General features: G+C 40.7%; 2 long non-coding RNA genes across 2 annotated transcripts in view; both read right to left on the reverse strand.

Annotated features, from left to right (window-relative positions):
• LOC131218277 (uncharacterized) overlaps window positions 1–27,985 on the reverse strand; it is a 64,993-nt gene that overhangs the window by 12,825 nt on the left and 24,183 nt on the right. The window lies entirely within an intron of this gene.
• On the reverse strand, window positions 7–27,977 carry LOC131218884 (uncharacterized). The gene is made up of 3 exons (XR_009157891.1): window positions 27,906–27,977; window positions 23,563–23,613; window positions 7–57 (listed from the first exon to the last, which is right to left on the reverse strand). It is a non-coding gene; the product is annotated as an uncharacterized LOC131218884 (long non-coding RNA).

Genomic DNA, 27,985 nt, shown 5'->3' on the forward strand with positions numbered 1-27,985 from the left:
CTAAACCTTAACCTAAACCTATAACCTTAACCCAAACCAAAACCTTTGACCTAAAACCTTACCTATAACCTAAACCTAAACCTAAACCTAAACCTCGACCTTAACCTTAACCTAAACTTAAACCCTAACCTATAACCTAAAACCTAAACCTAAACCTAACACCTAAATGTACTCCCAAATCCTTAAACCTAAACCTACACCTAATCTAAATCTCAACACCCTAACCTAAACCTAAACCTAAACCTAAACTTGAAAACCCAAACATAAACCTGATCCCGAACCCAAACCCGATTTCCTAAACCTAAACCTTAACCTATTCTCAATTCCCTAAACCTATAGCTTATAACCTAAACCTAAATCTAAACCTAAACCTTAACCTATACCTATAACCTTAACCTAAACCAAAACCTATGACCTAAAAACTTAACCTATAACCTAAACCTAAACCAAAACCTAAACCTAAACCTTAACCTAAAACCTAAAACTTAAACCTAAACCTAAAACCTAAATGTATTCTCAATTTCCTAAATCTAAACCTACACCTAATCGTAATCTCATCTCCCTAACCTAAACCTAAGCCTAAACTTGAAAACCAAAACATAAACCCGATCCCGAACCCGAACCCAATTTCCTAAACCTAAACCTTAACCTATACTCCATTCCCTAAACCTATAGCTCATAACCTAAACCTAAACCTTAACCTAAAACTAAACCAAAACCTAACCTTAACCTATACCTATAACCTTAACCTAAACCAAAACCTAAAACCTAAAACCTAATGTATTCTCAAATCCCTAAACCTAAACCTACACCCAATCCTAATCTCAACTCCCTAACCTAAACCTATACCTAAACTTGAAAATCCAAACATAAACCCGACCCCGAACCCGAACCCGATTTCCTAAACCTAAACCTTAACCTATTCTCAATTCCCTAAACCTATATCTTATAACCTAAACCTAAACCTAAACCTAAACCTATAACCTTAACCTAAACCAAAACCAATGACCTAAAACATTAACCTATAACCTAAACCTCTGTGAGACCCGACCCGAGTTCGCATGTGTGCATGTGTGTGTGTGAGTATGCATTCCGTCCATCTTGATCCCGCGGTCCTACCGGTCGAATCCCGGTGACCCGTGACCCTTGGATAGTGTTTGCGGTCATCCGTGAGCCCAGTCATGAAGACCCAACTCGGATCGAGTTGAGACCTATACCATTGTGACCGCATCGTCGTTGCGATTCCAACGACGCGTCTTGTGCATTCATCCGACTTATAGATCAAAAGTTGTGAGCATTTCATCATGTGGCCCACTTTTTGTACAAAAGCATATGGACCACTCTCAGGCACAAGTTCCCATGCACACCACCCACACACACTACAATTCCCATGGAATAAACACTACCCACACCTAACCTACCCTAGCAAGCATTGTTTGTATCACCATAGGTCATGATTTCTTTCTCTAACCAAGGAGGGAGAGTAATGATGACTCCCCTACAACCTTCCCTTCCTCTCTCTCCTCCTTCATTCTCTCATTTTCCTCTTTCATGGAAGAATTTCCAGCCCTCCCTCTCCCAATTTCCAGCAACTTTCCCTTCCTTTCTTCCTCCATCTAGCCATCACAAACTCATCTTGACCATTGAACCTTTAAGCTTGGAGCTTGGAGTACCTAGTGTTGGTGGTAGCTTGAAGATTCAAGGTGGGTGATTATAATTGTTGATCTTATTTTCTACCCTTTGATCTTTTTTCTTTCTAGATGGATCATATGGGACCCACCAATCCATGGTGGGGATCCCATTTGATCCCATGGATGTGGCCCTTTGGCCCATCCTACATGCATGTCATGATCCATGATGGGGCCATTCTCCATGGACCCCATCATGATGTATTTTATAATCCACTCCATCTTAAGGTCATCTAGACCCTAAGGATCATGTTGGGATGGCATCCCAACCATCCATAACAATTATATATCATGCATGTAGTGATTTTATGTTGCATGTAAAATCAATGTAGTTGTGTGGGTATGATTCACTCTTGGGAGGGCCCACTAGTGGCGGGGCCCTACCCCCATGGCCGGATTACTCTCTTTCCTTCTTCTCTTTTCTCTGATGTATGGATGATAGTGTGTGTGTGGCCCATTTATAGTGGGCCTTGGATGTCCCAAAATAAATAAAAATAAAAATCCAGCAAGGTGGGATGCTCTTATCACCTAACTCCATGATCATCGGACACCTTAATCAAATGCATGCAAGTGTCCTAGTTCTAGTATGTGATCTGGACTTATGTGGGGCCCACTGAGGAAGGCCACACACCCTTTTTATGGCTAGGATTATTGAGATATAGGCTGATGTGTCCAGCCATGTATTGCTGTCCAAAAACTTGGACTGTTGCATGGATTGTCATGTTCAATCTTTGGCATGGATTTTTGGATCATGATTGTCATTATTTTCTTTATAAGTATGGAGTGTAATGAGAAGGTGTGGACCCCACCATGAGGTGTGATGGGTCATACCTCAGATGGTCCATGATATGGTACCCAAAAGGAGGCCCATAGGGGTGGGCGGTCCACCTTGTTGGGCTGTCCAACCCACATGTATGGAGGGAAAACATACACTTCAGCTTGGTTTCTCTGAAGGATGGGCCACTTTTATGGACCCCACCTTACTTTATTTTATGAAGAAAATACTAAACCTCCATTTTTCCCCTCTTGGATGAAGGTTGGGCCCACCTTATTGGGTAAACAATGCATGGACAGCAACATCCCTTCCTGGACAGATTGAAATTCTTAATTTAATTAAAATATTTATGAGTATCCAAAAATCATAAAATTTTACAGAGAGGTGGTTCACTTATGGTAGGACCCACCTACAAAATTTGGGGCCAATGGACACCTTTACACACCATGGTGGTGGCTGGACTGGCCCATTACAATACGGTGTCCAGATCAGTCCGATTTTTAGGACAGATTGATTTCTTTAAATAAATTAAAATATTTATATATGTCTAAAAATTCTGAAATTTTGTAGAGATATGTTCCACCCATTCTAGGACCCACTTACCAAATTTCAGGGCCAATGGACCTCTGTGTACACCATGGAAAGGGCCGGACTGGCCCACCACGTTGGGACGTCCAGGTCAGTCCGATTTTCTGGACAGTCTATTTTATTTAAATAAATTAAAATATTTCTAAGTGTCCAAAAATCTTGAAATTTTGTGGGGGTGTATGTCACATATGGAAGTATCACTCTGTAAAATTTCAGATTCATAATACATTTGAGTTGAGCGTGGTGTGGGTGGAGGTGGTCTGGTAGGCAGGGACGCCCAGGCTGGGGCATCTAGCTGCTTCGTGGGCCCACCTCGATGTGTTGAATGTCCCACCACCCATCCATGTAGGGTCCTTAGGGATTGATCATACTTACCCCCTTTTTATTCAATTAGAACACATTAGGTGGATTTTTGGGCCATATACCCCAGGCCCATAGGACTGCCTACACATGGGACATCCCTGCCTTAGGCTACTGCTGGGCTTGCATTCTAACAGTCTGGCCCATTTCATATATGTATTGTATATCCTCTCTCATCTGGTGGGGCCCACAGTGATGTGTGTGAGCCATCCAGAATTAATTATACTAAGAAATACTTCTAATGCTGAACTCCAACCAACCCAGAAATTTGGGTGGGCTGGAATTTGGCATTGAGCCCAATAACTGTTGCCTATAGATGTTCTTTGGGGCAATATGGCCCACTAGATTTGAGGAGGATTTATGTCAGTATCTTATCATCTTAATTTTTATTTTTTTGGGCTTAATTAGTGTATGATTAAAGGCCCATCCCAAATAGGATTCTTCTTGGGCTAGTCTCTTAGTTAAGTAAGGGCCTTATAGCCTTGGTTGGGCTGGAACTTTTGATAGGCCCATTGAACCCTTGGGTCCTATATTTACCATGTCATTGTGACGGGCCTTATGGGCCAAATACTCAAGTAGTTGGGCCCTTGTTTGCCCACTATAATAAATCCATACTTGGGCCGAGATGTGAGGCCCAACTTACATGTGTTAAAAATTTAAGAATTTCCCATATGTTGGGATAATGGGCTGCCCATTAGGCCTACCACAATGAATGAACCTATTACCCTTATGGTTGGGCCCTAACCTTGCTTAAGGGCCCACCAGGTTGCCTTTGTTTTTGGGCTTAGTGTATGGCCCACTAGGCCATGGGTTGATTGTGCCTTGGACTTTTCTTTATATATATAGTAGGCTACCTTTTGGGACCTAGTTGAGGTTGGATGTCCTCCTTGGTGGCCCTAAGGTAGGCCCATAGAGGCCCTTATAGGTGGTTAAAGGCCCATCTTGGGCCTAGCTAGGACTGTTTCTCCTTAGGGTTTTGACTCTCTTTGTTTGTGGGTCATCCCAAAGTACTGGGCTCCCACTAGAGGACTTCTCTTCTTCTTAGAATACCTGTCGATGTGCCTAGATCTTGACCCTCCTTGGGACAGACGATTTCATATTCCTCAGGTAGCACACTTACATCATTGCGACCCATATGCATCATCTGTATGAATTGATTGCATTGTATAGTGGTCATTCAGGGATGGAGTTTCTCCCCTTTTGCACATTGAGTGCCTGAAACTTGTGCATGATCTGTGTGTGCGACTCATGCATTGGCATCGCATTTCATGAGGATACCGCCCTTGCTTCATCAGGGCCTTGCCTCCACAGGGACATTTGTGGATGGCCGCATGTGTGGACACCGGAAATATTACTTGAGCATACTGGGTGCGTAGGATGCCCATGGGTAAGATTCCCAAAACTTTCATGGTACCAAGGATCTGCTCCAACGCCGTGACCGGGTGGAATACATGAGCGCACGAGGGCCTTATACCGTTAGGCCGCGACTCCCACTGTCGTGTAGTCGGTTGGATAGGGGTGTGGCCTTACCTGCCTGGTGTGAGGAGGCATTGCTAGGCTGAGTCTGACCAGCTCGTAAATGGGTCCGCTACCTTCAGGCCTTGTTGGTGATTGGTTGTCCACAGGCGGGTAGTGAGGTCTCTTACGCTCGTTTGACTGTGCGGGGTCTGCAGAGCGGCAGTGTAATGGACCCCGGTGATTTCCTTATGATTGAAAATGTACTTGACTTATGGTTTGGATATGAGCATTGACATCACTTACATCGCATTAGCATTGGCTGTAAAAGCCCCCCTTTCATACATTGCCTTGGTATGGCACTCATTACTTATTGCATCGCATTCATGGTAAGCCTTGGTAAGACTAGTGATATGTTCATTGATTATGCTTCTCTCCTTATACCTCCTACTATTCTTCTGTGCACCATTGTCACACACTTACACCACCCTCTAAGCTTCTATAAGCTTATGCACGATTGATACGTGCAGGAGACTCTAGGTAGGCGCCGTAGTAGCAGAGCGTGGAGTAGAGTTGAGCAGTGAGGACTCCAGTGTTGCTGATTTCTCTCTCTTTTCCTTTTATTCTCATGTATGTCCTTTTGGACCTTTTGGATGATTGTAAAAGTTCAAATTTTTAGTGGATTTTGTGATGTGTGCCTTTGTTATTCTCAGATGTACTTGCTGTGATCTTGAGTATGCTCGCATTGGAAGTGATTATATTGTTATGAAAATCCTCCTTGTAGGATCCCAGGATCGGAACCTACCTCAGGAGCCGAGAATGGGGTACTACGGAGGCTGTTGCGGCCAGAACTGGCCATCGGGTTCCTTGTGAGTCCGGTTACCGAGTCTGGGGCGTGACAACCTCAACCTTAACCAAAACCTAAACCCAAACCTTAACCTAAATCTATAACCTTAACCTAAAAGCTAAAACATAAACCTAAACGTAAAACCTAAATGTATTCTCAAATCCTTAAACCTAAACCTACATCTAATCCTAATCTCAACTCTCTAACCAAAACCTAAACCTAAACTTGAAAACCCAAACCTAAACCCGATCCTGAACCCGAACCCAATTTCCTAAACCTAACCTGAACCTATTCTCAATTCCCTAAACCTATATCTTATATCCTAAACCTAAACCTTAACCTAAACCTAAACCTAAACCTTAACCTATACCTATAACCTTAACCTAAACCAAAACCTATGACCTAAAACCTTAAGCTATAACCTAAACCTAAACCTTAACCTTTACCAAAAACCTTAACCTATAATCTAATACTAAACCTAAACCTAAACCTTAACCAATAACTATAACCTTAACATAAACCAAAACCTATGCCCTAAAACCATAACCTATGACCTAAAACTCAACCTTAACCTAAACCTAAACCTAAACCTTAACCAAAACCTTAACCTAAACCTAACCTATAACCTTAAGCTAAAACCTAAAACCTAAATGTATTCTCAAATCCTTAAACCTAAACGTATATCTAATCCTAATCTCAACTCACTAACCTAATCCTAAACCTAAAATTGAAAACCCAAACCTAAACCCGATCCCGAACCCAAACCCGATTTCCTAAACCAAAACCTTGACCTATTCTCAATTCCCTAAACCTATAACTTATAAACTAAACCTAAACCTAAACCTTAACCTATACCTGTAACCTTAACCTAAACCAAAACCTATGACCTAAAAGCTTAACCTATAACCGAAACCTCAACCTCAATCTTAACCTAAACCTAAACCTAAACCTAAACCTAAACCTTAACCTAAACGTATAACCTTAACATAAAACCTAAAATCTAAATGTATTCTCAAATCCTTAAACATAAACCTACACCTAATCCTAATCTCAACTCCCTAACCTAAACCTAAACCTAAACTTAAAAACCCAAACATAAACCCGATCCCAAACTCGAACCCGATTTCCTAAACCTAAACCTTAACCTATTCTCAATTCCCTAGACCTATAGCTTATAACCTAAACCTAAACCTTAACTTAAACCTAAACCCTAACCTATACCTATAACCTTAACCTAATCCAAAACCTATGACCTAAAACCTTAACCTATAACCGAAACCTAAACCGTGACCTTAACCTTAACCTAAACCAAAACCTTAACCTATAACCTAAATCCTAAACCTAAACCTAAAACCAACATGTATTCTAAAATCCCTAAACCTAAACCTACACCTAATCCTAATCTCAACTCCCAAACCTAAACCTAAGCCTAAACTTGAAAACCCAAACATAAACCCGATCCCGAACCCGAACCTAATTTTCTAAACCTAAACCTTAACCTATTCTCAATTCCCTAAACTTATAGCTTATAACCTAAACCTAAACCTAAACCTAAAACTAAACCTAAACCTATACCTACAACCTTAACCAAAACCAAAACCTATGACCTAAAACCTTAACCTATAACCTAAACCTAAACCTAAACCTAAACCTAAACCTAAGCCTTAACCTAAACCCATAACCTTAACCTAAAACCTAAAACCTAAATCTAAACCTAAAACGTAAATGTATTCTCAAATCCCTAAACCTCAACCTACACCTAATCCTAATCTCAACTCCCTAACCTGAACCTATACCTTAACTTGAAAACCCAAACATAAACCCGATCCCGAACTTGAACTCGATTTCCTAAACCTAAACCTTAACCTATTCTCAATTTCCTAAACCTATAGCTTATAACCTAAACCTAAACCTTAACCAAAACCTAAACCTAAACCTTAACCTATAACCTTAACCTAAACCACAACCTATGACCTAAAACCTTAACCTATAACCTAAACCAAAACATTAACCTTTACCTATAACCTTAACCTAAACCAAAACCTATGACCTAAAACCTTAACGTATAAACTAAACCTAAACCTGAACTTAAACCTTAACTTATGCCTAAACCTAAACCTTAACGTAAATCTATAACCTTAACTTAAAACCTAAAACCTAAACCTAAACCTAAAACGTAAATGTATTCTCAAATCCTTAAACCCAAACCTCCATCTAATCCTAATCTCAACTCTCTAACCTAAACTTAAACCTAAACTTGAAAACCCAAACCTAAACCCAATCCCGAACCTGAGCCCGATTTCCTAAACCTCAACCTTAAACTATTCTCAATTCCCTAAACCTATAGCTTATAATGTCACGCCCCAAACCTAAAAAAAAAATGGATTCACATAAATCCCGATCGCCGAATCTGGTGCCAATAGCCTCCGTATTACCCCATTCTCGGCTTCAGCGTCCGTACGCCATATTCCGATCCTGGGATCCTACAAGGAGGATTTTTTTTTTAAAATCTTCGTTTAACTTGCAATAAGCATAACCACAAGATAATCCAATTCACAAAGGCAACATCATCATCACATATCCACTAATATAATCAGTTGAGTACAATGCTGGATGGAAATACATAAATAAAAAACCAAGCTCCAAAAGATCGCTGCATGCTCCAAGCTCAACTCTGCTGCAACTTAACATCACCTGCACACATCTATCGTGCATAAGCTTATAGAAAGCTTAGAGGGTGGTGTAAGTTTGTGCACAAGGTAAGTGCCAAGTATTCAATACAATGCCATTATCATACAAACTGGAAATATTGGTAATCCATAAATCGTATAATATCGGAATAAGCAAAGATACTAGCAAGATCATGAATTATCTGAGTAAGCAGAAATACTGACAAGAGCAGGAATTATCTGAGTAAACAGAAATACTCACAAGATCATAGATCATACGATAACAGAGTAAGCGAAAATACGAACAAGTCCATGAGCCAATCAATATTAGAATACGCAATATATAACAGCTATGCAAACGAGGAGTCATAAAGAGCCAAATATCAAATGTCGAGAATGCAATGGGGTATATAATTCCTTATGTGTTCACAAATACGTCAGTCATATCTAGACCATATAAATGCAGAAGTACAGTAACCCAAGATGTCGTATGCCGCGGATGTAATGCAATATGCGGTGCGAATGGAATGACCATGCTGGAGTGTGAAGTCGGGATGGTAGTACGTAGTATCGCAGGCTATGGGGTCCATCACAAGGGACTTCTATCCAAACCAGTCTCATACCTAAATTTGGATAGTCAGACTCAATGTGGTAAACTCCTGATCTCAGGTTAGTCGCGCGCCCCAACCGAAATCCTGGCCATTGCGAAGGCACACGTAAGAACTAGTTGCGTACCACCAACCCCAGTAGATAGTGAATGAATGAATGCATGAATGAGTATGCAACTCCTACTCACTAAATCCATATATCAGTACAGTTCATCTCTGGGATCATCACCGGGGTTTAGTACACTCTAAATGGCGGTGTCTCTCTCCCATCAGCACAGTTCAAGTGAGCGTAAGAAACCTCACTATCCGCCTGGCCAATAGTCTACCAATACCTATCCGGCACGTCGATAGCGGACCCATTCACGAGTTGGTCAAACTCAACCTAATAATACCCCCTACCCTCGGGCGGGTAAGGCCACACCCCCTCCCAACTGATCACGACACAGTGGGAGACGCGACCTCCTGGTATTCGGCACTCGGACGCTTATGTATCCACCCGGTCTTAACGTTGGGGCGTCTCCTGGCCTCGGAGGTTTAGAGATTTTCACCCAGGGACATCTATGGCGCCCGTATGTTAGAACCAAACATTTTCGGTGTCCCATCTGGCCATCCACGATATGCCTGTAGAGGCTACGACCCTAATGTCGCTAGGGCACATAATGCAAGATGCATGAGTCATACAATACAGTCATGCATCAATCCTGCGCATACCGTGCACTTATATGAGATAACCTTCGCCTATCAGGGAGTCTCATAACAATTTGCCCAACGACATATGCAATGGTCAACCACATCTCATAACAAACATGCAGATGATGCATATGGGAATGTATGATGATGTTATGCTATCATATACTCATAATCAGTATCAATAACCGGCCTCAACAATTGGCTTTAACAATGTGGACATTTAACCAACATTGCCCCCAAGGAATAGCTCATATAGAGCCAAACATATAATGGGCCCACGGCCCCACACAATGGCCCAATACACATCACTTATGGGCCTCACTCATGGGCGTCACATACATCACATCAAGCTCCATACAAGGGCCTCTCGAATGTATCACAATGGGCCACGCCCACGGAGCTCGAATACATTACAATGGGCCTTGCCCATATGCCATGAATACATCACGATGGGCCTTGCCCATGGGCCTCAAATACATCACAATGGGCCTCAACTACGAGTCGCATATGCATCATGTAGGCATCAGTAATAGGCCTTAGCAATCGAAATCGGCCTTAACAATTAGGTTCGACACTCGGAACCGGCCTCGATACTCGGCCTCGACAATCAGAATCGGCCTATACAATTAGCCTCGACAAATCGGAATCGATCGATAATCGGAATCGGCAAATCGGTCACGTCAATCGGCAATCGGTCACAACAATCGGGGTCGATCGATAATCAGAATCGGCAAATCGGTCATGTCAATCGGGATCGATCGATAATCAGAGTTGGTAAATCGGTCACAACAATCGAGATCGATCATTAATCAGAGTCGGCAAATCAGTCATGACAATCAGATCGATTTGTAATTAAAATCGGTAAATCGGTCACATCGATCGAAATCGGCAATCAGTCATGACAATCGGATCGGTAGTCAATAATCAGAATCGGCAAATCAGTCACGTTAATTGATCGAACATGGCCTATGGGAAGGTCACAATATGGACATTCAACCATCATCGCCCATTAAAGTGGACATTTAACCAACATTGCTCCCAAGTAGTGGCCCATGTAGAGTCAAACATAAGGTGGGCCCAAATATCCAATAGGTGGCCTCAAATAGTCATCACAGGTGGACCTTACACATGCAGTGCGTAGGCCTATGCATCACGGTGGGTCGATACATTGGGCCACACCATTAGCCTAATATGCACATCACGGGGGGTCGCACCATTGGGCCGCATCAATGGGTGTCAATCCAACAAGTGGGCTGCATCAATGAGCCGCACTAATGGGCCTTAAACACATCAAGTCGGGCCTCGATAACTGGGCTGGAAACATGTCATAATGGGACACGACATACGGGTCGAAAATACGTCTTAATGGGCCTCGACCCATGGGCCAAAAATACACCTCTGTGGGCCTTACCGAATGGGCCATAAACACATCCTAATGGGCCATAAACATATCCTAATGGGCCTCAACCATGGGCCTCAAATATATCATAACGGGCCTTGTATCAATGAGCTGCACTAATGGGGCTCATGCACATCAAGTGGGTTGCATCAATGGGCCGCACAAATGCACAATAGTTAGGCCCTACACATGCAGCAGATGGGCCCCACCAGATGGTTAGTGTGGATATAAAATGCATACATCTAGTGGGTCACACATCCCATGGATAGTGTGAGTAAAACATACATCGAGGCTGGCCCTATATGACCTGGACAGTTAAGGTGGAACATATGAGGTGGGCTGTGAGACCTGACCCGAGTTCGCATGTGTGCATGTGTGTGTGAGTATGCATCTCGTGTATTTTGGTCCCGCGGTCCTACAAGTCAAATTTCGGCGACCCTCGACCTTCGGATAGTGATTGCGGTCACCCTTGAGTTGGGTCACGTAGACCTGACTCGGATTGACCCAAGACCTATGCCATTGGGACCGCATCGTCGCCCGGTTCCAGCGCCGCGTCTCATGCGCAAATCTGGCGTGTCCATCAAAAGTTATGGGCCGTGGATTATTTGGACCGTTGATTGCATTTTGGTGGGACCCACCTGATTGCACATTTCCCCATGTGCACTATTCTCTATGTAAGCCACCTTTAGCCTAGCAATGATGGCTTCTTTTCTCAAGAAAACCATGATGAGATTGGCTTCTCTAGGCAATGATGAGCCACCCTATCCCATGAGCAATGATTATTTTCTCTTTTCAAAACTCATCTTTTTCTAAGAAAGCAATCATTTCAACTTTAGAAACTCTCTCATCTCCCTCTCTCTTTCTTCTCTCTTCTCCTCTTTGCAAATGCTCTCCAATGTCCTCCATTGCTGAACTTTTCCAGCCATCTTTTCTCTTCTTTCCCCCTAGATCTAACCATCAAAGATCCATCATCACCATTGAACCTCTTTCCTTGGAGCTTAAGGAGCATGGTGGTTGAAGAATCTTGAAGATCCAACAAGTGGGTGAGCATGTAGGATAGATTGCATGGTTCTTATTATTCATAGATCTTTTGTTGCTTCATATGGAGAGTGTAGGACTCACCACATCAATGGTGAAGATCCACCACTCCTTGGATAAGGTCTTTTAGGCCATCACTTGCATGCATGTGATCTTGATGGGGTCATTCTCCATGGACCCCATCTTGATGAGATTTCCTTTATTCTTCTCTTCTCCACTTTCTATGGTTTGGATGTAATGATTATGTGGCCCACCTGATGTGCCATGCAACCAGAATTTTTAAATTTTTTGGGACATCCAGGCCCAAGTTGTTGGACACCCAGGCCTAACTGTGCTGCCTAGTTTTGCTGCTTGATTTGGAAAGCCTTTGGGCCTGATTTTATGGATTTTCTTGGGGAGGGGCTGGGCCTGGGAGTTGTGTGACACATCAGGGTGGACCCCACCTTGTGAAATCTAAGATTTATTTCCCTTTTATGAATTTTTTTTGGGCTGATCTAAACAGCAACATGTTGCTGTCCAGATTGTTGGAATTTTTTTTTATGCTGTAATATATGGGTTGTAGGCCTTGTTTGTGGTCTCCTTTTTCCTGATTTCTTAGACTTCTCTTTGAGGTGTGGACCCCACCTAAAAGTATACTAAACCTCACCTTCAAATGTCCCTATTTGATCACCCAAAAGGGTGGGCCAAGGAGGGTGGACGGTCCAGATTTTTCTGGACTGTCCAGCTACACTGTTTGCTGGAAAATCATAAATATTAGCTTGATTTTGAAATGGTGGGCCACCTTTGTGAACCCCACCTTACTGTATACTTGTATAGGAAGGTTGATCTTGCATTTTTTCCAAATTTACATAGACCTGGGCCCACTCAAATGGGGTGCTAAAGTCAGGGACAGCAGCATTGCTGCAACAGGAAAATAAAAATCTGGACCTTGCTGTCCATGAATTTCATGAGTTAAATAAAATATTTCTACTATCCCAAAAATCCTAAATTTTTGTAGGGAGGTGTCCCACCTATGGTAGGACCTATTCACACAATTTCAGGGCCAAAGGATCCTATTTGTGCATCCAAAAGGGTGGGCCAACATACTGGACTGCCAGAAATTTATGCTGTGCAGTCCAGCAGCATAGTCCCATAAAAATAATATTAAAAAAATTAATTTCTAAGAAGGTGAGCCATATTTCTGGATTATAACTTGTTTTAGGCTTGATGAGGGACCTTAGGTCCAAATTTCAGGAATTTTGGAGGCCCAGAACCCACCCATTGGATGGCCCAAATTGAGGACAATTATATTCCAGCAATATTTCACCCCGGATAGATTGTATTATTTAAATTAATTTAAATACTTTTGAGTATCCTAAAATCATGAAAATTTACAGGGAGGTGGTCCACCTATGGTGGGACTCACCTACAAATTTTTGGGGCCAATGGAGCCCTGTGCACACCGTGGCAAGTGCTGGACTAGCTCACCACGTTCAGGTGTCCTGATTCACCAGATTTTCTTGATGGTCTGTCTTGTTTAAATTAATTAAAATACTTCTGACCGTCCAAAAATCACAAAATTTTGAGGATTCGTGGTCCACCTATGGGAGGACCATCTTGTAAATTTTCATGGCCATTGGGCCCCTGTACTGACCGTGGTGTGGCCTACAAACTTGGGTCAGTTTTTGGGCCAGATACTCAGGCCCGTAGGACTACCCACCACGGGACGCCCCTACCTTGGGCTGTTGCTGGGCCTGTATTCCAGCGGCATGGCCCACTTCTAATGTGTGTTGTGCATTCCCCTCTCATCCGGTGGGACCCACTGTGATATGTGTGGGTAACCGTGGGCCAGTAACCCATCTAAATTAAATAAATTTCTGGATTCCAGCAGGCCCAGGAAGTGGGTGGGCTGGAATTCCAACAAGGGGCCCAAATTTGCTCCATAGTGGATTGTTTTGGAGCTGTTGTGGCCCACCAGATTTAAGGGAGTATTGCACACACTCCTTGCCTTATTTCCTTAGATATTTTTGGCCATAATTAGTGGCTCTTAAGGCTCACCTTTGTGGTGATGTTGGGGGTTAGCATTAACCAGATTTTTAGAAGTTTACAGGCCCAATGGGCTGGAAACCTATTTCTTGAGCCCAAGATCGTGTAGGGCCTGACCTTATTGTTTCACGGGCCCAACAAGCCGTCTACAGGCTGATCGTGTGTATTTATTAGCCGTGATGCCCTCATGAAATGCTTAATTATGGGCTGACTTGCGGGGCCCACATAAATGTATAGTGTGGAGGGCCTTGCTAAGTCTTTGGGCTGATGTGGCAAGGCCCACACTGTCAGTATAGGCCTTGCCTATGTGTATTCTTGGGTTTATGGGCTGCCCTCAAGCCCACCATAATGTATGAATAGATGACTTTTGTTTTGGGCCATTTCTTTAGGGCCCATTATGTGATATAGTATATGCATGTTTGTGTTAGCAAGTAGGCCTTGTGGACTCAGTTCTTTTGGATAGGCCCATTGATCTTGGGCCTATACTCTCCTATCTATTGTGATGGGCTTAGGGGCAATGATACACAAGAAGTCGGGCCCTTGGTTGCCCACTAAACTGACCCTGTACTTAGGCCAAAAGTGAGGCCCAACTCACTTGTGTTAAATGTGAAACTTGCCCATGTAAATGAATTACTGGGTTGCCCATGAAGCCCACCACAATATGTGGAATTATGACCTTTGTGGTTGGGCCCAAACCTTACTTGAGGGCCCACTATATGGCCTATGAGTTGGGCTTAGTGTATGGCCTACTAGTCCACATATTGCTTAGGCCTTAGATCTTTTATTATATGGGTAGTGGTGAGCTACCTCTTGGAAACCAGTTGAGGTTGGATGTCCTCCTGGGTGATCCTAAGGTAAGCTCATAGGTTTCTCTATGGGTGGTTAAAGGCCCACCATAGACCTTAGGCCATTTATTTAAGGCTCAATGTGCATGTATGTGGAATCTACCTTAATGCATGTTTGGTCCAGGCCGTCCAAGCCTTGGATCGCCCGATTGTGGAAGCACTCTCTAGCTTGGGTTGCTGTTGGACTCACAATCTAGTAGCAGGCCCACTTGATCTTTTCATGATATATACACACTCTCCATCTGCTGGGGTTCCCCAGTGAGTATAGTTGGCCTTCATGAGATTATTTCCACATACTCAACTAATTTCTGGACCTTAGCAGGCCTAGGAAGTCAAATGGGCCAAAAGTTTATCAAAGGGCCTTCGATGTACAATTTTATGGTTACAACTTTATTTGGCTGTGGGGCTCACCATATTGAGAACTTGTGTACGTGTTACATGCTTATGCTTTCTTATAATCCTTGGGCTTAATCAGTGCATTCTTTTGGGTCACTTTTAGTGATCTTATGAGGACCACCATCTTAAGATCAGAATTTTAGGACATCCAGTGAGCCCAGATTGGGCAGGGACATCCCAGCTTGGCCCAACCATATATTGGGCTGACTTCCACCATTTTGATGGACTTGTGGGTTGAGGTAAGGATAGTATTGGGCCCTCGGTTACCTACTTAAATTGCTAATTATTGGGCTGATGTAGTGGGGCCCATTTCATCCAAACTTAAACCTATTTTTGGGCCGTATATTGTGAACGCGGGCTGCCCACCAAGTCCAACTTAATGCATGGATTCTATGGCCATTGGGAATTGGGCCTTGGGCCTTAATTCCCCTCTTAGAGTCATGTTGTTAAAAGTGGTATTATATCTTTTTATGGCCTATTATGAGGAATATATGTATGTGGTTACTTTTATTTCTATCTTAAATGTAGGCCTTGAGCCTTTTATCCATATAGTTCATGGTTGATATGCCTTTTTGGGGAATGGTGGTTAAATGTCCCCATTATGGACCCCTCTAGGTCCGGTTGTATTTAAGAGTGATTGGATACTTATCTTAGACAGTTGCTAGGCTCATTTCTATATTACTTAGACCCGTAGTTGTATGCTTAGTCTCGTGGGCTACCCCAGGTAAATGGGCCCCCACTAGAGGTGGGATTCCTTATGGATATTGTCTAAGTACCTAGTCTTGGTTCCTTCTTAGATAGGAGGAATATAATTTACTTTGTATATCACTGCATGATGTGCCTAGACCCATCTTCATGGCCCATGTGCATCATTGTATGCTTGGATGACACTGTGTGTGTGGTTATGATTGTGCCATTGGGCATTGCATGCTGTCTTCCCGAGGGACGTAATATTCCCTCTTGAGCATGTTGGATGCTTGGAATTGATGCATAGTTGATTGTGTGATTCATACATCTGTCATTGCATAATATATGAGCATTATCACCCTTTCTTCATCAGGGTTGTAGCCTCCACAGATACATCGAGGATGGCCATGTTTGGACACCGGAAATGTTACTTGAGCATACCGGGTGCATAGGATGCCCATGGGTGAAATTCTCAAAACTTCCATGGTACCAAGGATCTGCTCCAACGTCGTGACCGGGTGGAATATATGAGCGCACGAGGGCCTTATACCATTAGGCCGCGACTCCCACTGTCGTGTAGTCGGTTGGATAGGGGTGTGGCCTTACTCGCCTGATGTAAGAGGGCATTGCTAGGCTGAGTCTGACCAGCTCGTGAATGGGTCCGCTACCGTCAGGCCTTGCTGGTGATTGGTTGTCCACAGGCGGGTAGTGAGGTCTCTTACGCTCGTTTGACTGTGCGGGGTCTGTAGAGCGGCAGTCATCCAGCAGTGTAATGGACCCCGGTGATTTCCTTATGATTGGAAATATACTTGACATACGGTTTGGTTATGAGCACTGGCATTACTTGCATCGCATTTGTATTGGTTATGTAAGCCCCTTCATGCATTGCCTTGGTATGGCGTCCAGTACTCATTGCATCATATTCATGATAAGCCTTGGTAAGGCTAGTGATATTCTCATTGAGCATGTCTCCTTCCTGTATCTCCTATTATTCTTCTGTGCACTATTATCACACACTTACACCACCCTCTAAGCTTCTATAAGCTTATGCACGATTGATGCGTGCAGGAGATCCTAAGCAGGTGTCGCAGTGGCAGAGTTTGGATTAGAGCTGAGCTTGAGGACCCAGTATTGCATCCTTCCTTTCTTTCTTCTATTATCTTATGTATGTCCTTTTGGACCTTATGTAAGCTTGTAAAAGTTCAAATTCATAGTGGATTTTGTGATATGTGCTTTTTTTATTCTCAGATTTACTTGTTATGATCTTGGGTATGCTCGTATTGGAAATGATTATATTGTTATGGAAATCCTCCTTGTAGGATCCCAGGATCGGAACCTGCTTCAGGAGCCGAGAATGGGGTACTACGGAGGCTATTGCGGCCAGAACCGGCCATCGGGTTCCTTGTGAATCCTGTTACCGAGTCTGGGGCGTGACATGGGCTCTGCTCACGAGTTCCAAATACATTACAATGGGCCTTACCCATAGGCCTAATATGTATCATAATGGGCCTTGTGTATATACCAAGGTGGGCCTCATACATCCCCAAAAAAGATCATATTGAAGGATCTGGACCATTCCACAAATAGCAGTGGAGATAATGATTTTCACCGTTTACAATTCTAGGGCCCACCATCAAATTTATTTCCATCTAGCCTGTTAGTAAGGTTACAAAGACATAGTTGGGAGGAAAAATAAATATCAATTTAACCCAAGACTACTATGGTCCAAAAAGGACTTCAATGGTAAGTGTTCGTCTCTCCACTGCTTTCTATGGTGTGGTTCGCCTGATAAATCAACCTCATTCTTAGTCTTAAGCCTAAGATTGCTTGCCAATTAGATGGATGGTTTGGATGCAACACATGCTTCAAGGAGGGTCTCACACATGTGTTGCACGCGTCACCAAGGTGGGCTCCACATAACCTGCTATTTCAACAGCAGCTATAGGCTAGTGTGTGCTACACCTGCCAATCTAATCCCATCACAGGTGGGTCCCAAGTGGGGTCCTCTATATAACACCATATGATATTTATATAATATTATATACCACTATTATTTATATTAGGAATTATTATATATTATTATAATATAATCATTAATATTGTTAAATGGAGCTTCATCCAGCGTCCAAGAGGGGATGAACGGCTGGGAGAATGGGTCCCACTGATCTGGACGACGGGATAAAACCCGTACATCATGGCTGTCCACACGCCCCACGTGTGGATGGCCAGGATATACAGCACATACATCATCATGGGGGTCCACGTCCCACTAGAACGGTGTGGATCACATACATCATTGTGGACGATTGGATATAACACAAACATAGTGGGGCCTACTGGCCGTCCAGCGAATGCCTGGACGGCATTGATAAAACACTTACATGTGGTGTCCACCGTCCACGGCAGTGGACGGTGTGAATAAAACACGTACATTACTGTGGGTCCCATGTGGGGCCACCATAATGTTTACTTTCCATCCAATCCGTTAAAAAGGTCACACGGACCCATATGAATGGGAAAAACAAATTTCATAATGTTCCAAAACTTCAGTGAACCCAAAAATGGGTTTCAATGGCAGATGTTCAATCCAATGTTTCTTGTGATGTGGGCCACCTAAGCTTTGTATATGGATGATTCTTGGGGTGACCCACTGCCCAGAGGGGGCCTACAAAATGGACAGTGTGGATATACAACACACATCATAGTGTGGCCCACGGCTGGGACCGTGTGTCCCTGCCTTCACCGTCCACGGCAGTAGGACGCCGTGCGTCCTCACGTCAGGGCTGGCAGCCCATGCTGCCTAATGCAGGGTTTTTTCTTTTCTTTTTTTTAAAATCAACGATTCTGTGGTTTTTCATAGGTGGGGCTAACATCAAGGAAATCCGACCCGTCCATTTGATTCTACAGCCCCTGATCAACAAAATGAGACTAATATGTAATGTATTTTTGACGAATAGAAGGATCAATGTGGATTTTAACGATAATACCAATATTTCTTATGGTATGGCCCGCTCAATTATCGGATTGAACTCAGTTTTTTGGTTCAATGCCTAAAATGTGTTGAGAAACGGAGTGGACGACGTGGATTATCTACATACATCAGGGTGGGGCCTGCATGAGTGGCTCACCCCAAACTTTAAAAGATTTTTTTTTTTGTTAGCTGTTAGTACCCACCCCTGTCAGTACACGCACTCCGTGTTAGCCTTCCCTATCACGTCCAGCGTCTCTGGACACTGGACGGCATGGATGAACACAGACATCATGGTGGGTCCCACATGTACCGTGGCCCACATTTCATCAAGATAGGTCCCACATCAATGTGGCCCACCTGATTTGAATCCATCAGATACTTGTATTTTTCTGCCACCGTAAGGTAGAGTCCACATGACTTGGACGGTTTGGATAAGACATACATCAAGGTGGGGTCCATCCGAGTGGGCCATACATCACACAAAAAATGAGAAAGAGAGAGAGAGAAGCACCCACCTTAGATCTTGGACTCCTTCCACCAATGTGATCTAGAGCTCCAAAGGAACAAAATTCAATGGTTGAGATTGATTTTAGAGGGTTGGATTTAGGGGTGGAGAGCTTGTAAAAGGGTTGGAAATGGAGAGCTCTAATGGACGTTGGGAGCTCTCTCTCTTGCTAGGAAATAAGAAAGAAAGAGGGAGGGAGATAAGAGAAAGAGAGAGAGAGAGAGAGAGTAATAAATGCATGTCATAATGAATGTAAGGGAGGGGGTTAGGGGTATGGACTAGCTATAGGTGGCTAGGGGTCTACACTAGCCATAGGTGGGTAAGAAATTATGAGGATGATGATGTCATGCATGCATAGGGTGGCGTGTCATGCCATAGGTGGGTCCCACAAATGCGATCAAGGTTCAAATAAAGCGCGGCTGACATCTTTTGATGTACATCTCGGATTGTCATACGAGATGCGGCGTTGGAACCGCAGCGATGATGCGGTCGCAATGACATAGATCTTAGGTCAAGCCGACTCGAAATTATAGGATGACACTCCAAGTTGCATGCAAATGCTATCTACGCATCGCAGGTTGCCGGAATTCGACCGGGATGACCACAGGAGCCTATGGAATGGTACAGGCTAGGATACGAGTCTCACATATAATCGAAACCTAAACCTAAACCTAAACCTTAACCTATACCAAAAACCTTAACCTATAATCTAAACCTAAACCTAAACCTTAACCTAAACCAAAACCTATGCCCCAAAACCTTAAACTATGACCTAAACCTCAACCTTAACCTAAACCTAAACCTAAACCTAAACCTAAAACTTAACCTAAACCCAAACCTATAACCTTAACCTAAAACCTAAAACATAAACCTAAGCCTAAAACGTAAATGTAATCTTAAATCCTTAAACCTAAACCTACATCTAATCCTAATCTCAACTCTCTAACCTAAAACTAGACCTAAACTTGAAAACCCAAACCCGAACCCGAACCCGATTTCCTAAACCTAAACCTTAACCTATTCTCAATTCCCTAAACCTAAACCGTAACCTAAACCTAAACCTAAAGCTAAACCTTAACCTAAACTAAAGCCTATAACCTAAAAGCATAACCTACAACCTGAACCTGAACCTTAATCTTAACCTAAACCTAAACCTAAACCTAAACCTAAACCATAACCTAAAACTATAACCTCAACATAAAACCTAAAACCTAAACCTAAACCTAAAACCAAAATGTATTCCCAAATCCCTAAACATAAGCCTACACCTAAACCTAATCTCAACTCCATAACCTAAACCAAAACCTAAACTTGAAAACCCAAATGTAAACACGATCCCGAATCCGAATCCGATTTCAAAAACCTAAACCTTAACCTATTCTCAATTCCCTAAACCTATATCTTATAACCTAAACCTAAACGTAAACCTTAACCTAAACCAAAACCTAAACCTATAATCTTAACGTGAACCAAAACCAATGACCTATAACCTTAACCTATACCCTAAACCTAAACCTAAACCCTAACCTAAATCTATAACCTTAACCTAAAACATAAAACTTAAACCTAAACCTAAAACCTAAATGTATTCTCAAATCCCCAAACCTAAACCGACATCTAATCCTAATCTCAACTCTCTAACCAAAACCTAAACCTAAACTTGAAAACCCAAACCTAAACCCGATCCCAAACCCGAACCCGATTTCTTAAACCTAAACCTTAACCTATTCTCAATTCCCTAAACCTATGGCTTACAACCTAAACCTAAACCTAAACCTAAACCTTAACCTATACCTATAACATTAACCTAAACTAAAACCTCTGACTAAAAACCTTAACCTAAAACCTAAACCTAAACCTAAACCTAAAACTTAACTATACCTATAACCTTAACCTAAACAAAAATCAATGACCTAAAACCTTAACCTATAACCTAAACCTAAACCTAAACCTAAACCTTAACCTATACCGATAACCTTAACCTAAACCAAAGCCTATGACCTTAAACCTTATCTGATAACCTAAACCTAAACCTAAACCTAAACCTTAACCTATACCTATAACCTTAACCTAAACCAAAGCCTATGACCTTAAACCTTATCTGATAACCAAAACCTAAACCTAAACCTAAACCTTAACCTATACCTATAACCTTAACCTAAACCAAAGCATATGACCTTAAACCTTATCCGATAACCTAAACCTAAACCTTAACCTATACCTATAACCTTAACCTAAACCTCAACCTATAACCTAAACCTCAACCTTAACCAAAACCTAAACCTAAACCTAAACCTAAACCTATAACCTTAACTTAAAACCAAAAATCTAAACCTAAACCTAAAACCTAAATGTATTCTCAAATCCCTAAACATAAACCTACACCTAATCCTAATCTCAACTCCCAAACCTATACCTAAACCTGAACTTGAAAACCCAAACATAAAACCGATACCGAACTCGAACCTGATTTCTTAAACCTAAAACTTAAACTATTCTCAATTCCCTAAACCTATAGCTTATAACCTAAACCTAAACCTTAACCTTAACCTAAACCTTAACCTATACCTATAACCTTAACCTAAACGAAAAGCTATGACCTAAAACCTTAACCTATAACCTAAACCTAAACCTAAACCTAAACCTCGACCTTAACCTTAACCTAAACCTAAATCTTAACCTATAACGTAAAACCAAAACCTTAACTTAAAACCTAAATGCACTCTCAAATCCTTAAATGTAAACCTACACCTAATCCTAATCTCAACTCCCCAACCTAAACCTAAACTTAAACTTGAAAACCCAAACATAAATCCGATCCCGAACCTGAACCCGATTTCCTAAACCAAAACCTTAACCTATTCTCAATTCCCTAAACCTATATCTTATAACCTAAACCTAAACCTTAACCTAAACCTAAACCTAATCCAAAACCATAACCTCTACATATAACCTTAACCTAAACCAAAACCTATGAACTTAAACCTTAACCTATAACCTAAACCTAAACCTAAACCTTAACTTAAAACTTAAAACCTAAACCTAAACCTTAACTTAAAACTTAAAACCTAAACCTAAAACTAAAACCTAAAAGTATTCTCAATTTCCTAAACCGAAACCTACACCTAATCCTAATTTTATCTCCCTAACCTAAACATATACCCAAACTTGAAAACCCAAATATAAACCCGATCCCGAACCCGAACCTGATTTACTAAACCTAAACCTCAACCTATTCTCAATACCCTAAACCTATATTTTATAACCTAAACCTAAACCTAAACATAAACATAAAATCTTAACATAAACCAAAACCTTTGACCTAAAACCTTAACCTATAACCTAAACCTAAACCTTACCCTAAACCTAAACCTAAACCTTAATCTAAATCTATAACCTTAACCTAAAACCTAAACCTAAACCTAAAACCTAAATGTATTGTCAATTTCTAAAACCTAAACCTACATCTAATCCTAATCTCAACTCTCTAACCTAAACCTAAACCTAAACCTGAAAACCCAAACCTAAACCCGATCCCGAACCCAAACCCGATTTCCTAAACCTGAACCTTAACCTATTCTCAATTTCCAAAACCTATAGCTTATAACCTAAACCTAAACCTAAACCTTAACCTATACCTATAACCTTAATCTAAACCAAAACCTATGACCTAAAACCTTAACCTATAAACTAAACCTAAACCTTAACCTATACCTATAACCTTAACCTAAACCAAAACCTATGACCTAAAACCTTAACCTAAAACCCAAACCTAAACCTAAACCTAAATCTTAACCTATACCGATAACCTGAAACTAAACCAAAACCTATGACCTAAAACCTCAACCTATAACTTAAACCTAAACCTTAACCTCTACCAAAAACCTTAACCTATAATCTAAACCTAAACCTAAACCTAAACCTTAACCTATACCTACAACCCTAACCTAAACCAAAGCCTATGACCTAAAACCTTAACCTATAACCCAAACCTAAACCTAAACCTAAACGTAAACCTTAACCTATAACTATAACCTTAACTTAAACCAAAACCTATGACCTAAAACCTTAACGTATAACCTAAACCTCAACCTTAACCTAAAGCTAAACCTAAACCTAAACCTATACCTTAACCTAAACCTAAACTTGAAACCCAAACATAAACCCGATCCTGAACCCGAACCTGATTTCTTAAACCTAAACCTAAAACTATTCTCAATTCCCTAAACCTATAGCTTATAACCTAAATATAAACCTTAACCTAAACCTAAACCTTCACCTATACCTATAACCTTAACCTAAACCTAAACATATGACCTAAAACCTCAACCTATAACCTAAACCTAAACCTAAACCTAAACCTTGACCATAAACTTAACCTAAACCTAAACATTAACTTATAATCTAAAACCTAAACCTAACCCTAAAACCTAAATGTACTCTCAAATCCTTAAAACTAACCCTACACCTGATCCTAATCTCAACTCCCCATCCTAAACCTAAACCTAAACTTGAAAACCCATACATAAACCCGATCCCGAACCCGAACCGGATTTTCTAAACCTAAACCTTAACCTATTCTCAATTCCCTTAACCTATATCTTATATCCTAAACCTAAACCTAAACCTTAACCTAAACCGAAACCTAAAGATATAACCTTAACCTAAACCAAAACCTATGACCTACAACCTTAACCTATACCCAAAACCTATAGCTAAACCTTAACCTAAATCTATAACCTTAACCCAAAACCTAAAACCTAAACCTAAACCTAAAAGAAAAATGTATTCTCAAATCCCTTAACCTAAACCTACATCTAATCGTAATCTCAACTCTCTAACCTAAACCTAAACCTTAACTTGAAAACCAAAACCTAAACCCGATCCTGAACCCGAACCCAATTTTCTAAACCTAAACCTTAACCTATTCTCAATTCCCTAAACCTATAGCTTATAACCTAAACCTAAACCTTAACCTAAACCTAAACCTAAACTTAAACCTTAACCTATACCTATAACCTTAACCTAAACGAAAACCTATGACCTAAAACCTTAACCTATAACCTAAACCAAAACCTAAACCCAAACCTTAACCTATACCTATAACCTTAACCTAAACCAAAACCTATGACCTAAAACCTTAACCTATAAACTAAACCTAAACCTAAACCTATACCTTAACCTATACATATAACCATAACCTAAACCAAAGCATATGACCTAAAACCTTAACCTATAACCTAAACCTAAACCTAAACCTAAACATTAACCTATACCTATAACCTTAACCTAAACCAAAACCTATGACCTAAAACCTTAACCTATAACCTAAACCTAAACCTAAACCTTAACCTAAACCTAAACCTTAACCTATACCTATAACCTTAACCTAAACCAAAACCTGTGACCTAAAACATTAACCTATAGCCTAAACCTCAACCTTATCCTAAACCTGAACCTAAACCTAAACCGAAACCTTAACCTAAACCTATAACCTTAACATAAAACCTAAAACCTAAACTTAAACATAAAACCTAAATGTATTCTCAAATCCCTAAACAAAAACCTACACCTAATCCCAATCTCGACTCCTTGACCTAAACCTAATCCTAAACTTGAAAACCCAAACATAAACCCGATCCCGAACCCGAACCTGATTTCTCAAACCTAAACCTTAACCTATTCTCAATTCCCTAAACCTATAGCTTATAACCTAAACCTAAACCTTAACCTATACCTAAAACCTTAACCTCAACCAAAACCCATGACCTAAAACCTTAACCTATAACCTATACCAAAACCCAAACCTAAACCTCGACCTCAACCTTAACCAAAACCTAAACCATAACCTATAACCTAAAACCTAAACCTAAACCTAAAACTTAAACGTACTCTCAAATCCTTAACCTATTCTCAATTCCCAGAACCTATATCTTATAACCAAAACCTAAACCTAAACCTAAACCTAAACCTAAACCTAAAGCTATAACCTTAATTTAAACCAAAACCAATGACCTAAAACATTATCTATAACCTAAACCTTAACCTTAACCTAAACCTAAACCATAACCTAAATCTATAACCTTAACCTAAAAGCTAAATTTTAAACCTAAAACTAAAACCTAAATGTATTCTCAAATCCTTAAACCTAAACCAACATCTAATCCTAATCTCAACTCTCTAACCTAAACCTAAAACTAAAAATGAAAACCCAAACATAAACACAATCCCGAACCCGAACCTGATTTCCTAAACCTAAACCTTAACCTATTCTCAATTCCCTAAACCTATATTTTATAACCTAAACCTAAACCTAAACATATAACCTTAACCAATACCAAAACCTATGACCTATAACCTTAACCAATAGCCTAATCCTAAAATTAAACCTTAACCTATCTCTATAACCTTAACCTAAAACCTAGAACCTAAACGTAAACCTAAAACCAAAATGTATTCTCAAATCCCCAAGCCTAAACCTACATCTAATCATAATCTCAACTCTCTGAACTAAACCTAAACCTAAACCTGATCCCGAACCCGAACCCAATTTCCTAAACCTAAACAATAATCTATTCTCAATTCCCTAAACCTATAGCTTATAATCTAAACCTAAACCTTAACCTAAACCGAAACCTAAACCTTAACCTATACCTATAACCTTAACCTAAACTGAAACATATGACCTAAAACCTAAACCTAAAACCTAAACCTAAACCTAAACCCAAACCTTAACCTATACCTATAACCTTAACCTAAACCAAAACCTATGACCTAAAACCTTAACCTATAAACTAAACCTAAACCTAAACCTAAACCCTAACCTATACCTACAACAATAACCTAAACCAAAGCATATAATCTAAAACCTTAACCTATAACCTAAACCTAAACCTAAACCGTAACCTATACCTATAACCTTAACCTAAACCAAAACCTATGACCTAAAACCTTAACCTCTAAACTAAACCTAAATCTAAACCTAAACCTTAACTTATACCTATAACCATAACCTAAACTAAAGCATATGACCTAAAACCTTAACCTATAACCTAAACCTAAACCTAACCCTAAACATTAACCTATACCTATAACCTTAACCTAAACCAAAACCTATGACCTAAAACCTTAACCTATAACCTAAACCTCAACCATAACCTAAACCTAAACCAAAACCGAAACCTAACCCTTAACCTAAACCTATAACCTTAACATAAAACCTAAAACCTAAACCTAAATGTATTCTCAAATCCCAAAACAAAAACCTATACCTAATCCTAATCTCAACTTCCTAACCTAAACCTAATCCTAAACTTGTAAACCCAAACATAAACCCGATCCCGAACCCGAACCGGATTTCTTAAACCTAAACCTTAACCTATTCCCAGTTCCCTAAACCTATAGCTTATAACCTAAACCTAAACCTTTACCTATACCTATAACCTTAACTAAACCAAAACCTATGACCTAAAACCTTAACCTATAACCTAAACCTAAACCTAAACCTAAACCTTGACCTTAACCTTAACCTAAACCTAAACCTTAACCTATAACCTAAAACCTAAAGCTAAACCTAAAACCTAAACGTACTCTCAAATCCTTAAACCTAAACCTACACCAAATCCTAATCTTAACTCCCCAACCGAAACCTAAACCTAAACTGGAAAACCCAAACATTAACCCGATCCCGAACCCGAACCTGATTTACTAAACGTAAACCTTAACCTATTCTCAATTCCCTAAACCTATAGCTTATAACCTAAACCTAAACCTAAACCTAAACCTTAACCTATACCGACAACATTAACCTAAACCAAAACCTATGACCTAAAACCTTAACCTATAACCTACACCTAAACCTAAACTTAAACCTAAACCTAAACCTTAACCTAAAACCTAAAACCTAAACATAAACTTAAAACCTAAATGTATTCTCAATTTCCAAAATCTAAACATACACCTAATCCCAATCTCAACTCCCTACCCTAAACCTATACCTAAACTTGAAAACCTAAACATAAACCCGATTCCGAACCTGAACCTGTTTTCCTAAACCTAAACCATAACCTATTCTCAATTCCCTAAACCTATATCCTATAACCTAAACCTAGACCTAAACATTAACCTAAACCTCAAACCTAAATGTATTCTCAAATCCCTAAACCTAAACCTACACCTAATCCTAATCTCAACTCCCTAACCTAAACCTAAACCTAAACTTGAAAACCCAAACATAAACCCGATCCCGAACATGAACCCAATTTCCTAAACCTAAACCTTAACCTATTCTCAATTCCCTAAACCTATAGCTTATAACCTAAACCTAAACCTTAACCTAAACCTAAACCGAATCCTAAACCTTAACCTATACCGATAACCTTAACCTAAACCAAAACCTATGACTTAAAACCTTAACCTATAACCTAAACCTAAACATAA

The sequence above is a fragment of the Magnolia sinica genome, chromosome 11, assembly GCF_029962835.1.
Source record: "Magnolia sinica isolate HGM2019 chromosome 11, MsV1, whole genome shotgun sequence".
Classification (NCBI taxonomy): domain Eukaryota; kingdom Viridiplantae; phylum Streptophyta; class Magnoliopsida; order Magnoliales; family Magnoliaceae; genus Magnolia; species Magnolia sinica.